Source organism: Pelodiscus sinensis, chromosome 13, assembly GCF_052426305.1.
Source record: "Pelodiscus sinensis isolate ZL-2025 chromosome 13, ASM5242630v1, whole genome shotgun sequence".
NCBI lineage: Eukaryota > Metazoa > Chordata > Testudines > Trionychidae > Pelodiscus > Pelodiscus sinensis.
The window spans coordinates 20,998,721-21,015,132 of record NC_143064.1 but is presented as its reverse complement, the minus strand read 5'-3'; the positions used below and the strand labels follow the sequence as shown (position 1 = coordinate 21,015,132).

The 16,412-nt window shown below is 42.6% G+C and overlaps 1 long non-coding RNA gene across 1 annotated transcript in view; it reads right to left on the bottom strand.

Moving 5' to 3' along the window:
* LOC112543569 (uncharacterized) overlaps window positions 1–16,412 on the bottom strand; it is a 155,931-nt gene that overhangs the window by 20,549 nt on the left and 118,970 nt on the right. The window lies entirely within an intron of this gene.

The window sequence follows — 16,412 nt, the reverse complement described above, 5'->3', positions numbered from 1 at the left end:
TGGGAGGCTATGGGCACTCTGCTAATTAGCTGGGCAGCATTTTAATCTCTCTCCTGGGCAGCCGCCCAAGCACTCAGTTTACAGGGAACACTGCTCACCAGCCACATGGAGCTCTATTACAGTAAAAGTGCAGTTTGCACAGTTCCCCACGTGCCCCCCCCCGCCGATTCTCCACTTACCAGACTGTGGGGGTGGGGGCTTTTGGGGCGTCTGCCTTGCAGCAGAGTGGTTGGGTTAGAGGCTTCTGTCCAGTGGGGAGGGGTTTATGGGGCTCCAGGCACTCAGAAGATGCCTGGGCTCAGGCCTTCGGCCCTGCTCTTGCTGAAGTCCTGAGCACTGTCAGGTGCCCCACCACACTGCCACAGGCTGAGTGTCAATAATAGGTTGATGGCCCACTGAGATGAGAGGCAAAGAAAGTAAAAGGAACCCTATCTTGCCCTGCATGGTTGGTGCAATCATGATGGCCATGGCTCTTTCTTGTCTGCTTTTGTTCAGGACCCTGAGGATTAGTGGTGTTGGAGGAAAGGCATATAGAGGGCTCTTCGGGTGTGTTTAGACTACAGGGTTTTGTCAACAATAGTGGCCTTTTGTCGACAAAACTATACCTGCATCTACACTACCGCCGAGTTCTGTCGACACAACGTTGACAGAACTTGGCAGTTTTGTCGATGGTGGTAAACCTCATTCTATGAGGAATAATGCCTTTTGTCAACAGAGTTCTGTTGACAGAAGGTGTTATTGCATCTACGCTGTCCTTTGCATCTACACTCTCATGTCGACAAAGCGTCTTGCTTTGTCAACAGAACTGGATGTAGTCTAGATGCTCTTTGTCGACAGAAGCTTTGTCGACAGTATCTGTCGACAAAGCCTCTGTTGACAAAAGCCTGTAGTCTAGATGTACCCTTCAATTCTGAGAGAAGAAAGGCATCTCCCAGTGGACAATTGCTCAGACCTCCCCATCAGCAGAAGTTTGTATATTTCTGCTGGTGAAGAGATCTATCATTGGAAAGTGAGCAATATCTCACTTCATTTACTTACAGTGTAGATTTATTGAGTTCACATTCATGAACCTGACCAAAGTGTCTGCTCATGTCTTCAGCTATAGTGTTTTCAAGACCAGGTAGATATACTGCTGACAGAAGTATATGGTGAGCTATGCGCCATTTCCATAACTTCATCTCTGCTAAGAGACAGGAAGAGCTTGGTCCCTATATCGATGTACATAGTACATACTAGCCTTGTTGTCTGCCATAATACAAACAGACTGACCTTCTATCAGGAGAAGGAAGTTCTGGCTGGCATGCCTTATAACCCTGAGTTCCTGGGTTTTGAAATGAAGGGTGGACTCCTTAGTATTCCACCTACCCTGTACAGTATGATCCTGTAGATGAGCTCCCTATTCAAGGAGGGATGCATTGGAAACTATTGTAATAGTGAGAGGGAGATAGTTAAAAGGAACCCATGAGCACACTTTGTCTGGATTCTCCTTCCAGTTGAGGGAGACTAACAGGTGACGGTGGATAGAAAGAAACTTGTTCAGATGTCCTTGTTGGTGATAAAGATTGACCTGAGCCAGGATTGGAGGCAATCCAGGTGCAAGTGGGCATGTAAGGTAACAAAGGTGCCACCTGCCCAAGGAGCTGGAAGCACGAGCTGGCTGTGACCTGAGGACTTAATTAAACTTGTGCTATAAATCCCATTAGGGTGAGGAATCGGTCCCTTGGTAGGTAGACTCTGGTGGCCTTTATGAGTTCTATCCATTGTACAGGTAGGAAAGAGTACTTTGTGATGCTGTGTTGAAGACTGAGCTTTGTGAATAAAGTGTATAATAATATTCTTTTAGGAGCCAATTGTCAAGATAGGGAAAAATGATTATTCCTCATTGAGAAAACTGTGCAGCAACTACTGCCATAACATTTGCAACCCCCTTGTGGATAGTAGTCAGCCGGAAGGGAAGAATACAATATTAACAGTGCTGCTGGAGAGAGCTTACAAATTTCTTGTGAGAAGAGTATATCATAACATGAAAGCATGTGTCCTGAAGGATGAGGTTTCTGAAATAATATCCCAGATCTAAGGATGGGATGATAACTGCCAAGTATCACCATGCTGAACTTCTGAACCTTGACAAAGGTATCCAGCATCCAGAGATTTATAATTGGTCTCCACCCACCCATCCCTTTGAGATCAAGAAAATATTTGGAATAATATTATCTTCCTTTGTGCTGCATGGGAACTGATTCCACAGCTTCTAAGTGGAGAAGAGACAGAAATTCCTGACTCAAGATTGGTTCCCAAAAATGGATGGGGAAGGGGGATAGAAGGGGTATAGACTGGAAATATATAGAATATCTGATTTTATAATCTCTAATACCCATTTGCCAGAAGTAATATGCTCCCATGAATTGCAGATATGGGAGAAACCGTTTAACATGTGCCTATGCTTCTCCCGCCTCCTGGCACCTCATCTTACATTAGAATGGCATTATTTTGCCAAAATGAATCACACATTGTATGTATTGAGAGTAGCATTTAAGCCCTTACTAGCACCCTTGTGAATTCAGCAATATTCTATATACAACCGTGAGTGCTAGTACCAGTGCCAGCTGCTATCTGGTGCTTTCACTGGAGCATGGAGATGTAGAAATGTGCACTAGGGAGGCATTCTCATTTTTATTTTTAGACATATCTTTATAGCCATGAACAGCCACCAGGAAAGAGGGTGGGGGAGGGAATCCCAATGTTATAAACAAACTTTGAATTAGAAATTCCTAGGTAACTACTCAGACACTGAAAGAATGAGATTGCAGTGTCCTATGTGAAATACTCCCAGCAAAATCACAAGAAATATTCCAGACTTATAAGGACCTGGATTGCCCAGCAAAATTCCTTGTGTGACTACCAAACAGAGCAATTTTTGTTTTACTTGTTCTACTTTTAGAAAGGTATACCTAGGAAGATCTAACAGCATGACAGGTGAATCTGTCCTGCGCTGTCACCTTCCAGCAATGCAAGTGCATGAAAATATATTTATCTGGGCCCTCTTTGTCCTGTCCACGACATAAGAAAAAGCCATAAACTGCTAAGTGTATTTTGAAATGTAGTATAATATTCACCAACATAGAAACAACTGCAATGATACTCCTGTGTGCACTGATATGTTGCTAGCAAAGCATAATCACTTTTCACATCCCAGACCAGCACGGCTAATAAGAAGAAAGGTTGGCTAGAACCATGCCTTTTGTGTTTTAAAATAATTCCCATATGGTTTCTTGTTTTGTCCTTACAATAAACTTGGTATGGCTGGCATGTGAATGCACATTTGTCAATGTAGTAAAAGTTTGACACACAGGAGTGTTGGTGTAGTTAAGGGTCAGAGTTACAAAAGGTTCATGACAGAGATCAGTTTTCACAGTCTCCAGGGCCTCCTGTTATAATCAGCACTTTACCTGGTCACAACTGAAGTGTAGCCATTGTTGTCCTCTATTAACAATATTGATACCTATCCCTGCTAAACCATTTCAATATTGAGACCTCCCAGGATTCCTAGCTGTTCTGCATTCTCCAGGCTGTTACTGGCCTTCAGCTGTGCCCATGACAGCATCGTGGAGGATAGCATGGTGGTGGAAGGTGAGGAGGAGGAGAATTTCCAAACTGTGATTGGTGAGAGCCAAGAGCTTTTTATCACATTGGAACCAGTCCCCTCCTCCCAGGATATCTCCCAGCCTAGTACCGATCCCAGGGAGGGAACTTCTGGTGAGTTCACAATTTTTTTCTTACTACAACTAGGTTAAGGCAATAGAGTATTATTTGTGGCATGCTCTGTGCACACACAGTGTGGGGGGCCTGGAACAGCTTATTAACATGTCTGGAGATGGAGTGGGAATCTTCTCTGCACATCTCCATGAAGCTCTCAGATAGGAACTCCTTGGTCCTTCACACAAGGTTTCTGGGGAGGCCAGCCTTATTCTGTCCTCCATGAAAGGACTTCTTCCCATGCAATGCCACCAGTAAGCCATCTGGCATCATTGAGCCACAAAGCTTTGCCGCATAAGGCCCAGGTTTATGGCCACATTCAGTTAGCATCCGCTCCCTATCACGCTGTGTGATTTGGAGAAGATTGATATCTCGCCTGGCAACCTGGATGAAGGAGGAGGGGAAGTTATTAGCTTCTGCCTCTGCTGCTAGCATGGCTTCAGCCTCTGGTTCTCCCCTGTGTCTCCATCCTGCCCTCCCTGCTGCAGGCTGCCCCACCGGCTCAACCAGTCCCCATTCTCCCACTACCAAATGCAGGCTCTTGTGGGATGAGAAAGTAGCAATGTCCTAGGAAGCCATGTGTACCAAACAAGAGGAAAGCTGCCCTACCCCACTGACATGACCGGACTCCATTCTCCCCCTCACAACCACAGGCTCCTGCAGAATGGGAAAGTAGCACTGTCTTGGGAAGCTGCATGTACCAGACCAGAGGGAAGCTGCTCTGCCCTGCCAGCATGACCAGACCCCATTCCCCCTCTCCTGACTGCAGGATCATGCCCTGGCAGGCCCCTTACCATTCCTGCCTGCCTCTGAACCACCTGAGTCCAGATGCTCCCTTGAGAATGTGTACCTGCTGCATAGCGGCCACTGTAAAGCAAAACTGTGGCCTTGCACAGAACACATCTCCATTGTCTTTACAGAGACTTTCGCTGTATGTTAACAGATCGTGAGCCATGAGAGCAAGGGGTAGGCTGGATCACCAAGGATCACTTGGCATTTCCACCTCTCAGATTATGATTTTCTGGTCTGGGAAAAATGTTCCAGTGTCCATCTTTCTGAAGAGGCAGGAGTTCCGAAAAATGTGCATGTCATGCACCTTTACAGTCCATCCCACACTGATGTTGGTGAAACGGCCCTTGTGATCCATCAGCGCCTGCAGCACTGAGAAGTAACCCTTGAGGTTTATGTACTCCATGGCAAGGTGGTCTGGGGCCAACGTGGGGATGTGCATTCTGTCTATCACCCCATCACTGTTAGGGAGCCACATCACAGCAAAGCCATCCACTATGGGATTCATGTTTCCCAGAGTCACTACCCTCTGTAGCCTTGGCTATTTTTATAATAACATCCCACAATGTAGATTTCGCCACTCCAAACCGATTCCCAACTGGTCGGTAGCTGTCTGGCATTGCAAGCTTCCATGGTGCAATTGCCACATGCTTGTCCACAGTCAGAGTGTGTCTCATTCTGGTATTCTTGCATTTCAGGGCAGGGGAAAGCCATTCACATAATTCCATGAAAGTGGCTTTGAGCATTCAGAAGTTTTGCAGCCACTGTTGATTGTCCCATAACTATATCACAAAGTGGTCCCACTAGTCTGTGCTTGTCTCAGCACCAGAACTGGCATTCTACTCTGTCAATAAGATCAAATGCCACCTGCGGTTCCATTTTGCCCAACACGAGGGCTTGCTTGCACAATGTGTGTAGGACTCCGAGACGGAGGAGATTCCTCCTCCTTCTCCTCCTTGTCATCCTCTTCCTGGATGCCATGCTAATGGTCTCAAAATACTATACCATTAGATGTATCAGGGTAGATATCACCATCAAATAATTTTGATGTGAATACATTCTTGTGCCGCTGTGGCATCTGCGTAGGCGACTAGGGCCGAAAAGGGCATGAAAGGACAGATTCCCATTCATCTCAAGCAAGAGCAGGGGAGTAGACAAGATCATTATGGGATGCTGATGACATGAACCCATAACCACCTGCTGCACAGTTTTGGTCCCAGTGTGCACTGGGAGCACAACTCAGAATGCAAAGTGGCACAGGCACTATGGGATAGCTACCCACCAGGGCCAGATTAAGGGGGGAGCTAGCCGGGGAGCTGCCCGGGGCGCCAACCTATGGGGGGCGCCCGATTGAAGTGGTAAGGGGCGCCATGCGCCCAGGGCTGGGCCACGCATGCGCTGCGCGCCCGCTGCCTGGGGCGCAACTATGGCTTGGTCCGGCACTGCTACCCACAATACATTGCTCTCAGTGGCACTTTCCATAATGGGAGCACACTAATTCGAACTTTGTTAAATTCTCCCCTGCAGTGGGGGACATGGACCTTTGACTTCGCAAAATTGGGTGGTAAGAAATTGACCGTTATATATTTAACCTCATCTCATAGTGTAGACCTGGCCTTTGTGTTTACTCAGGCAAACTCCCATGGAATACAAGAGATTAGACCATGTATGTGTGTGTTGCACTCCTATATCAATCTATTTATGTATACGTTTAATCAGTTGATACTTTGACAAGGTGAGATACTGTGCTTAGAGACATGGGGTGGCCGATTCAGGAATCGAATAGCCCTAATAGTCCCGAAGGGATGCCAAATACGATCAGATTTAAAGAGAAAAAAGAAGACAGGCTACTGATAATTTGGTGAAGCATTTAACAATACATATTTTTATAAAATATTTTAAAAAGTTATGTCAACTGTCTACAGTGTGTTTCCTTTTTCTTCCTCTTTTTGTCTTTTCTTATTTTAATTTTTCATTCCCTTAGCATGCTCGGTCTGTTTACTGAAAATACATTTTTCACAATATTCATTATCTTCTCTAATGCTATTCTTGTTTCATCTCTAAAAATACTTTTCTTTCTGAAAATTCTCTCTCTCTCTCACTCTCACAAATAGGAACAATGCTGTTCTAGTGGGACTGTCATTATAGTGGAGGAAGCAATAAGCATTTTCTTTCTAACTTCCTGTTCTCAGGCATTTAGAACACTGACACTTTTTGTTGATGTTTCTAATGCACTTAGTCTCAGTCTAAAGGGGAAAAAAATGAGGACATCTTGAAAAGACCACCTGATCATTTTTAATCAATTTGAGCATGAAAAATAATTGATGGCTTTCACCGTTTAAAAATATCAGATTCTTTCCTTCACTAAGGACCATTCTCAAACAGCTTAAGTGTTTATTTCTTCTTCCTGTGACTGTATCCATCAATCAAGGAAGTTTTAAAAACATGACTTGGACACATATGCCAAAGAGGAACTGCTCTTTCATTGTTTAGTAGAGTAATTTAGCATTTAACAAGTTCTTTATGAGGTCTGATCAACCTATTGAGGAAGCTATTTAACAACTCACTTTGGGAGGGCCTCTAACACTTCCTTTGAGCAAGTACAATAAGATTAGTGAAACAATGTACTTTTTATTATGATAGCATATATTTACTGAAATCCAAATTTGTGTTACTGTAGGCTTCTTCAGAGGAATGAGTGAAACTGAACAATTAGAAAACAGTTGTAGTATCATATGTAAGATGCAGCTTTAGTATTATTCCCTTTATGGGACTCTCACAAAGGTAATTAGGAACATAATGACAAGGTTTGATTAGACCAAAGTTCCATCTAGCCCAGTATCCTGATTCCAACAGTGGCCAGTGCCAGGTGCCCCAGAAGGACTGAACAAAACTGGTAATCATCAGGTGAGCCATCACCTGTCACCCATTCTGGGAAAGAGAGGTGAGGGACACCGTCCCTGTAGACTAGGAGCCTGTTTTAAGAGTAATTTGAATAGGAAACAGACAAATGAAACTTCTTAAGGAACCTGTGAGCATTCATCTATCCATCATGAGATCAATTATGCATTACTGATCATGAAAAAAGAAATTGTACTGTTGATGAATAGTCTCCTGTGTTTTCTAATGATGTTTCTGTTCTCCATGGTGTTGAAAAGTAGCTAATGATGCAAAGCCAGGATAATGGAAACTCAATTTTATACAAGTTCATACAGGACAAAAAAAGTAGGAAGTATGGGAGAGAGAAAAAGAAAAAAAAGAAAAGACAGACTCAAATGCTATAATTACGAAGCATCACATTTATTTGGAATTACGAAACTGGGCATTTTTTCATACATACTAGCTAAAAAAAAAATCACCGAAGTCTCCATTCTGTGAACCCATTTACATTGGGGAAATTTCTTAACTGATTAAAAACAGTTAACTAAACTATTTTTTAAAGCAATTGGAACTGTAGTATAAACCTGGCTTTAGAAGGTGTGACAGACCCAGACCAGCTGCCTGCCACTCACTGGTGGAGGGAATATCTGCTGGAGGTTGGGTAGATAGCTTTCTTTTTCCCAAGTAGAAAAAGGCCAAACTTAAGTCCAGCATAATCAGGCAGGCACCTGGAGTCAAATGGAACTTGCTAGAAGCTACAAGCTAATTAAACACAGGACATTTAGTTAAGGTCTTTGGTGCTGTCAAAAAAAGTCTCCCCCCAGGAAAGGAGAGGGGAAGGAAAAGAGCAAAGGACAAGAAGGAGGAAGAGCTGTGTGGTAGAGCTCTGTGGGTGTGAGCTGAAGACTGATGAGCAGGTACCAAAGGTACTGAGAGGGATTGTTTGGGGAAGTGGCCCAGGGAAAAACTGCCAGATTGAGAGTGGCAGTAATCCTGCCTGTTGCCATGGCTTTAGGGTCCCTGGGCTGAAACCCAGAGTAGTGAGCAGACCTGGGTTCCCTGCAGCCTCCCTGTGGCATCTCAAAATTTGCCTTGAGAAGGGAGATTAGGACTCCGGGAGGTTACCCCAAACTTATGAACTAGCCTGTGATGAGTTTGGCTCAGTAGGCTGTGGCTCCTGCCTTTAATAAAGAGAAAGAGGCTGTGTAGAGGGCCACACCAAGCCTCTGAGGCTAACACTATCCACCAGTAGCATGAGACCCATGGGGAATAGCTGGAGCTTTGCCACAGAGATTTAAGGTGGTTTCGAAATCAGTTCAGTAAAAATGGGTCAGCCCACTTAAAACTGTCACCACTATAGCTCTTACCCATTTTAACATGGTTTCATTGGATCAGTTGAAACACCAGTTACCATTTAAACAGGACCTGTATGTCTGTGAAAGTTAGAAGCTCCTGAATATTGCTGACAGCTCTGAAACTGATTTTGGCAAGTTACTTATGGTACAGACCTGCATGGTGGTGAGTGCTCACAATTCCCATTTTGCAGGATAAAGAAGAGTCTTTGACAATCAAAACATCACGTTATTATTTGTTACCAGTCTTTGACACAGTCACTGATATTGTTACTTTCAGATAAATGAGTAGTTAAAACTTCTCTTCTTGAGATTTTTTTTTAATAGGAACCAGAACCATTCAACATCCCAAACACTGATCTGAAATGCACTGGCTAGAGAACCAAGTTGTGCGTCAATGGAGAAAGTCTCGTGGAATTAACAGTCTCATTTTCCTTTTGCCTCTTGGGGCCTGGTTCAAATCCACTCATAAATCTTATCTGAAAGTTTTGGTCACATTCCCATTCCCATCAGTAAGACACCAGCTGGAACGATGAAGGTGGATGGTGGTTACATACTGGACACAGGACAGATTGCATGGAGATGGAGGAGTCTGTCACTCCTACTTCGAAAGGCGGGAGATCACTGCTCAGATAGGGAAGTAGATGAAAGATGTCCTCTTTGTCTCCTGACAAAGGGGGCTGAAAGTGACCTGAAGTGCAAACCACTGATTGCTGTGGAATGAAAAATATGCCTCCCCTTTTTCCCCCCAGTATGTTTGATAATTAAAAGAATGTGCAGCCTCTAGATCAGTATCCCTGTAACTGTAAGAATGGGACAGTTGTGAGAGGATGAGTAGCTCCTGAGCATGTGCACAGCACTTCACTCCCATTGGCTGAGAGCACTCACAACATCAGACACTTTGTGTGGCCACTATAATAATAAAAGGACAGTCTCCTGATATTGAAACATGTTAGCAGCTTTCAGCTGGAATGGTTTGTGTAATAAATCTGCCCTGTTGGTACTAATTCTAATCAGTACCATGTGCCTCATCTCTCATGTAAGCATATTTTGGAGAATATTTTCTACAATAGCTCATCTGTGGATTTAACCACAAATGAAATGTCTTGCTTATGCAGCACTGACTTTCCTGCCTGCCTGTGCAGACTAAAGTTAAATGCTTCATCAAGTTATCAGTATCCTCTCTTCTTTTTTTCCTCCTTGAATCTGATCATATTTGGCATCCCTTCAGGGCTATTCGATTCCTGCAACCCCCACTCCATGTCTCTAAGTACAGTATGATAGTTTTCTGCAGTCATAGAAAAGTGGAACAGAGTATTTGACACTTCCTGACACAAAAATACTCCAGGGAGTATTTGATCAATGAAAAGCTATTTGTTCTCAAAAAATATATCAAGCCATTGGGCCATAAGTGAATCTAATAACAGAAATTGTTTCTTCCAAGTAAAGCCTAACATTTTTGTAGCAGCCAATAGTGGAAAATAAAAAATATAACAAAGCAGATACAGAATTTCACTTCCTTTCCATCCCAGCCCCACCACTGGCCTGCTCAGTCGAGCCATTCAGCAGCATCACTGTGGAGTTTTTATATCCGCAGTTGAGTCTTAAATCTATAGCCACTCTGTGAGGGAAAAACCTATTTTGGGAAATAGGGCTTTAATCCTAGACATTTGGTAAATGTTGACAGATTCCTTTCTTAAATAATCCTCTCTCTTTTTCCTCTGAAGGAAAATCTTGCCTAAGAGGAGGTTGTCTGGTCCATTCACAGGATATGTCTACACAGCAGGGCTAAAGTTGAAGTAAGCTATGCAACTTCAGCTATGTCAATTGCGTAGTTTAAGTCGAAATAGCTTAACTTGGCTTTAGGTCAGTGGTCTCCAACCTTTTTACACCCAAGATCACTTTTTAAGTCTCAGAACAGGAGAAGATCTACTGCCCCACCCCTTCCTTGAAGCCTCGCCCTCTCTATTCTCCTGTCCATCACTTGCTATCCCCAGCCCTTATACACTCTGTTAAACAGTTTTTTTAAATTATGCAATTTTTAAATTATGCAATATATAAAATAAAATCACATGTTTATAGTTATGAAATAAATGGTCTGTTTTTAATTAATGCTATTTAAATGTCAAATGAAGCATTTACAATTATACATTTTGTTATCTGCTATTTTGTAAATCTAAATTCAAGTATAGATCATTATATATTTTTTCTTCCAATAACAAAGTCTCCGTGTGACACCTGTAACTGAACAGTATCTGCCAGTGTCTTGAAGTCTGGGTTGTAGTCTGAGATTGCTAGTTGTATACAGTCCATCAGATGGGCATCTGTGATCCTGCGCTCAGCCTGGGAAGCTTGCTCCAGCACAGCTGGAGCTAGATGCAGCCTCCCTGGGCTGAGCGCAGGGCAGCCAGGCTGGAGGGAAGAGAAGTGGCTACCCGGCCAGCTGGCCATGGCGCTCAGCCAGGGTGCACCAAACTCCACGTGAGCAGGTGCAGAGGAGAAGCCACCAATCAGCTGGAGTGTGGGACAGCCTCTTTCAGCTGAAAGCCACAGTCAGCTGGCTGGGGTGTTTCAGCCCTCCTGACCTCCCAGCTCTCACCATTCCTCACAGCTACTCACCTGTGTTGTTGCTCGGTGAGTAGCTGCTCCTCAAATGAGGAAATCTAATGTAAATGTACTGCGCAGGCGCGCAGTTCAGAGAGGGCTCAAGAACTACTCTTAGAGCCCCTGAGATCTACCGGTAGATCACGATCTACTGGTTGGTGACCTCGGCTTTAGGTGCTGTCTACACAGCAGGAATTCGAAGGAAGACTTCCATTACTCCTTGTAAAATTATGGTTACCATGAGTCAGAGTAAGAAGTCCTCCATCTCAACATTATTTTGCAATAATGACTTGCTGTGTAGACACATGTTTTGTTATTCTGAAATAACGCTGCAGTGTAGATGTACCCACACAGAGCATCCCCATATATTTTCCTGTACTCGCATGAGAGTCCTTGTGTTTCTTAAGTTGAACAGGATAGATAACTTGCTGTGGTGTTACCATTAGACTGCTGGCCCAGCTCTCGATACTTACAGTGACAGAGCCACTGCTGGGGGGAAGGGAAGGGGCAGCTGCCCCAGAACCTGGTGATTTAAAAGAGCCAGGGGCTCCCAGCTGCTGCCACTCTTACAATGGCAGTGGCAGCAGCCAGAGTCCTGGGCCTTTTACATTTCTGCCGGAGCCGTGGGCAGCATAAATCAGGCAGCACTGAAGGACTGGTTGGAGAAAGCTTGCTCCTGGGTCCTGCCCCTCCTGCCCAAGGCCTCACCCTTTCTGGGAGCCCGGAGCTGTCACCCACTCCTCTCCCTGCCCCACAGAGCCCAGAAATTCTGTCAGCAACCCTGGGCATGGAACAGCCTAAACTTGCGTTGAATTTTGTTAACAGCCCTTGTTCCATTTTTCTAATAAATCCTAACAGGCTCCTCATGCACCGATTCTATGGCATGGCACTAAATAAAGTCATATAGTACTTTGTTCCTGTTTCTTAAAGGCCTAACAAATCTTTTAAAGATATGCTGCTGCTGTTTATACAATGTCACTTCTAACTGGCCAAGATAGGCCCTCAGACTTTACACAGGAAATCATTAAAATTCTTAGTCTTCTTAAAACAAACTTGTGAATGGTTTCCTCCCTATTTCTCTTTCCTGTAAAGATTGAAAGAATCTGAAAATATTTAGTTACAATATTGAGTAAACTTTAAGACTTATTCCCTGTGCATTGAAAAAAGGCAGATTGATTTACATGATAGAACAGATGAGTCTGGTTTTTAAAACAAGGATATGAACATAAAGGATTGACAGCAATATGTTGGTCATAGAAAAAGAAACTTGTAAAACAGATCTTTTAGTTTCACATACTTAATAATATTTTGCATTCCTAAAGTGTCTTCTAAGGATCTCAAAGCAAAGATTAATGAACTAACCCATATAACACATCTGAGAATTGTTATCTCAATTTTATAGCTGAGGAATTTGAGACACAAAGGTTAAGTGTCTTGTCCAGGGTCACATTGGAAGTATTATTATTTGTATGATGGCAGCACACAAAGCCTCCGCTGATACTGGTGTCTTACTGTGCTAGGCATTGCAAAAACACATTAATAAGACATGGTTTCTGCCCTATGGAACTTACTAAAAAGATAAGGCAGACCAACGAGTAGGAGGAAAACAGAGGCACACAGAGGTGAAACGTTTGGCCACAGGTTACAAGGATATGAATAGAGTCCACAGCTCAGCTACCACAATGTAGCATAAATGTCTAAATAGATGGACAGAGCTCCAGAGTCCTAGTTCCATGCCTCAGAAACAAGACCACCCTCCACTTCAACTTCAGCATGGCATTGGTTCTTTTTATTTTTCTGTTTCTTACAAAGGTTATATTTGATTACAAATTTTAAATGGCACCAAAATATAATCCTGGACTCAAATGAAGCTTTTTCAGGGACCAGTGGAACAGGCCCCTGTGTTACAGATGTGCCATCAGCCAGAAGAACACGACCCTTTCTTTCACTGGTTCATTCAACTCTTGAAACCACAAGTATTCTGTAACATATTTTACATCAATGTTTTTACAGAACTGTTCCAGTAATGATCATGGGGAAGCAGTAAATTGGGAAATATCTGCCATAAAATTTTTACATGCAAGTCCACAAGAAGATTATATTAAGTGTTTGCATTTTTCACATTCCTTTTACTCCAATTAGCAATATACAAAGGCTGCACAGATCAAAGCAAATCTCCTCTATAGCAATGGGGATGGAATGCAATTAGATGAGCCCCAACAAGAAAACACTTTTCTTGCCAGCCCCATTCCCCATAATTGTTTGGCATACTTCATTACTTAGGTTCCCAGTTCCCAGTGAAAACAACAAAGAGTCCTGTGGCACCTTAAAGACTAATATATTTGGGCATAAGCTTTCATCAGCTGGAACCCCCTTCCTTAGATGTATCTGAGGAAGTGGGTTCCAGCCCACAAAAGCTCAGTCTATCCCATAGCAAGGTTTCTGCACCCGTGGATATGGATGTGGATATCAGTGGTTCATTTTTGCAGATGCAGATGCGGATACAAATTTTGTATCTGTGTAGAGCTGTATTCATGGGGAGGTTACAACATAAGAGCTGAGTTTGGCCCTGAGTAGTTAATTTTATCTTCACACAAAGTTAAAAATCATGGTTTCTGACTGTATTATTTTAAAAAAATCCATCTAGTTGTTCTGCTGAAATCTTTTCTCTATAATCAGAGTGATTTGCTATGATGGCTAATTCTTTTAAAATTGGGACTAAAGCAATTAGCCTATTTCTTGCTATCAGAACTGTCAGTTGATCTAATTAAAGGACCTAAACCGCCCCTGTTTGAGCTGCATTTACATCTCAGATATGAAACACATCACTGCTGCAATGAGCTGGCCATCTGGGAGTGAGACACATTCAGTATTAGGATGTCTAATAGCCTCCTTCTGGAGTACTCTTTAATGGGATAAGCTTTCAAGGCTTTGAGTCTAGGATCCTAAAAGAGCCCTCTGCCATGGAAGTGAAGAAGCACTTGTGCTAGCATCAATCAGCAGAGAAAATGGGCCCGATTCTGCTCTTCTACTTGGATAAAAGTGAAGATATTACAGATGTACACTGGTCTTCATGAGAGTAATAGACTCTATTCCTCAACTCTACTGAGGAACCTGGACTTGGTCTTGTATTTTATTATATGAACAATTTGTAAACTACTGGGTTTGCCAAATTGTGGATAGTAAAGTGGGATATATACGTAGGCTGTCTTTATCCCAAGTATTAGCATAATGTTATGTCCAGTTAATTCATGCTAGAACAGTGTTTCTTAAACTGTGTTCTATAGCACACGGGTGTGCCTCGAGGCAGTCGGAGGTGTGCCACGGAGAGCAGAGTTCAAAATGGCCTCCCTTAAAGGGGCAGGCGACCTTTTTTCTCAATAACTTTCCCCCCAACCCTGTTTTTTTTTTTTTACACAACAAAATATCTTTGGTGTTCCTCATAACAAAATTATTGTTTGGTGTTCCTCGGTCTTAAAAAGTTTAAGAAACACTGTGCTAGAACATGACAAATTATAAGGCACGATTCTCTAGCATTTGTCATATAACAAAATGTATGTTGTTTATGGAGAAACTTTTTGGAGATGGTTAGATATTTTGCTCTCTGCTTCTTTTGCTTGAACATCAAAGCTGCCATATTTTGATTCCATTTCTAAAGGCTACATTAGAGAACTGTGTTTGACTAGTAATAGAGAGGTAGCCATGTTAGTCTGATTTTGCTAAAACAAAAGGAAAAACTACGTAGCACTTTAAAGACTAACAAGATGGTTTAATAGGTGATGAGCTTTCGTGGACAAGACCCACTTCCTCAGATCATATTCTGGAAGAGAATTGGCATGTCCATATATACCAAAGGAATACAATGAAAAAAGTGAACACATTATTAAACTGAGAAATCAGATTTAGTACAGAAGGTGGGGTGAGGGTCCCATTGTTTTCTTGTCATTTTCACTTTTGTAGTGTACAAAGATTCCTTCAAGCTGTATGAGGTAACATTACAGAGGGGAGAAGTATTTTGGTATCTGACTTATACTTAGTTCACACATTTCTGACCTATGCCTTATAGAACTGTACCAAAAGATCCCATCACCCTATAAATTTAGCAGGTTGTAAAAGGGCATTGATATGTCAACTGATTCATTTCTCTGTAACTGGAAAAGTGACTTTGCGGCAGTAACATGCTGTACTTGAAAGGTCACAGTGAACAGGGCTTTGATAAATCATGCTTGACAACTGCACAGTGAGTCAATGATAATAAAAGAAGATGACTTAAAATTAGTAAACAAATGGATAGACTGGCTGGAAAATCCAGCATTCTAGATTAGTCCAGTGAGTTAGATCAAGTTGGAAGTAAGACAGAACTATGCTTTCATATTGTCTGTGGCATTTTGAAAGTACACATCACAGTAGTAACTAGGTGTCACAATATTAGGACCATTTCCTTTCCATATGCCCTTCTGACTAGGTACTGTAGCTGTTGCAGCTAAGGAAGGGACTTATTCATGCTTCTCTCTAACCCATACATATATATGTACATAATCTGTTTGGTTCTTCAAAGAAAGATAGTTAATTTCTTGGCTCTGTTACTAAGCATTAAGCTTCCTTCCAAATCTCTCACTGCAAGGGCCACCATTTATGAGGCTGAATTTAGAATGATGGGGTCAATACCTATAAACATAATTTAGAATAGCAGCTCCTTTCACAGTATCAGAGCAATGCTGGAAATAAAATTTGGTAAGAATATGCCGCTGGATTTTATAAATAGCCTGTAACTGACTATTTATATCTCATGGCAAAGTAAATTGATTATACAACCGGTCCCCAAGTTACGAATGCATCGACTTATGACCGTTCATATTTACGACCAACCTCCTATACAGCCGGAACCCGAGTTATGAACAAAATCCGCACTTACGAACAACGTGGCCGTATGTAAGTGAATGTAATCCAACTTACGAACAGATCGAGTTACGACCTAGTGTTTGGTACATATCTTGTTCGTAAGTCGGGAACCGGCTGTAATGCTGTTGA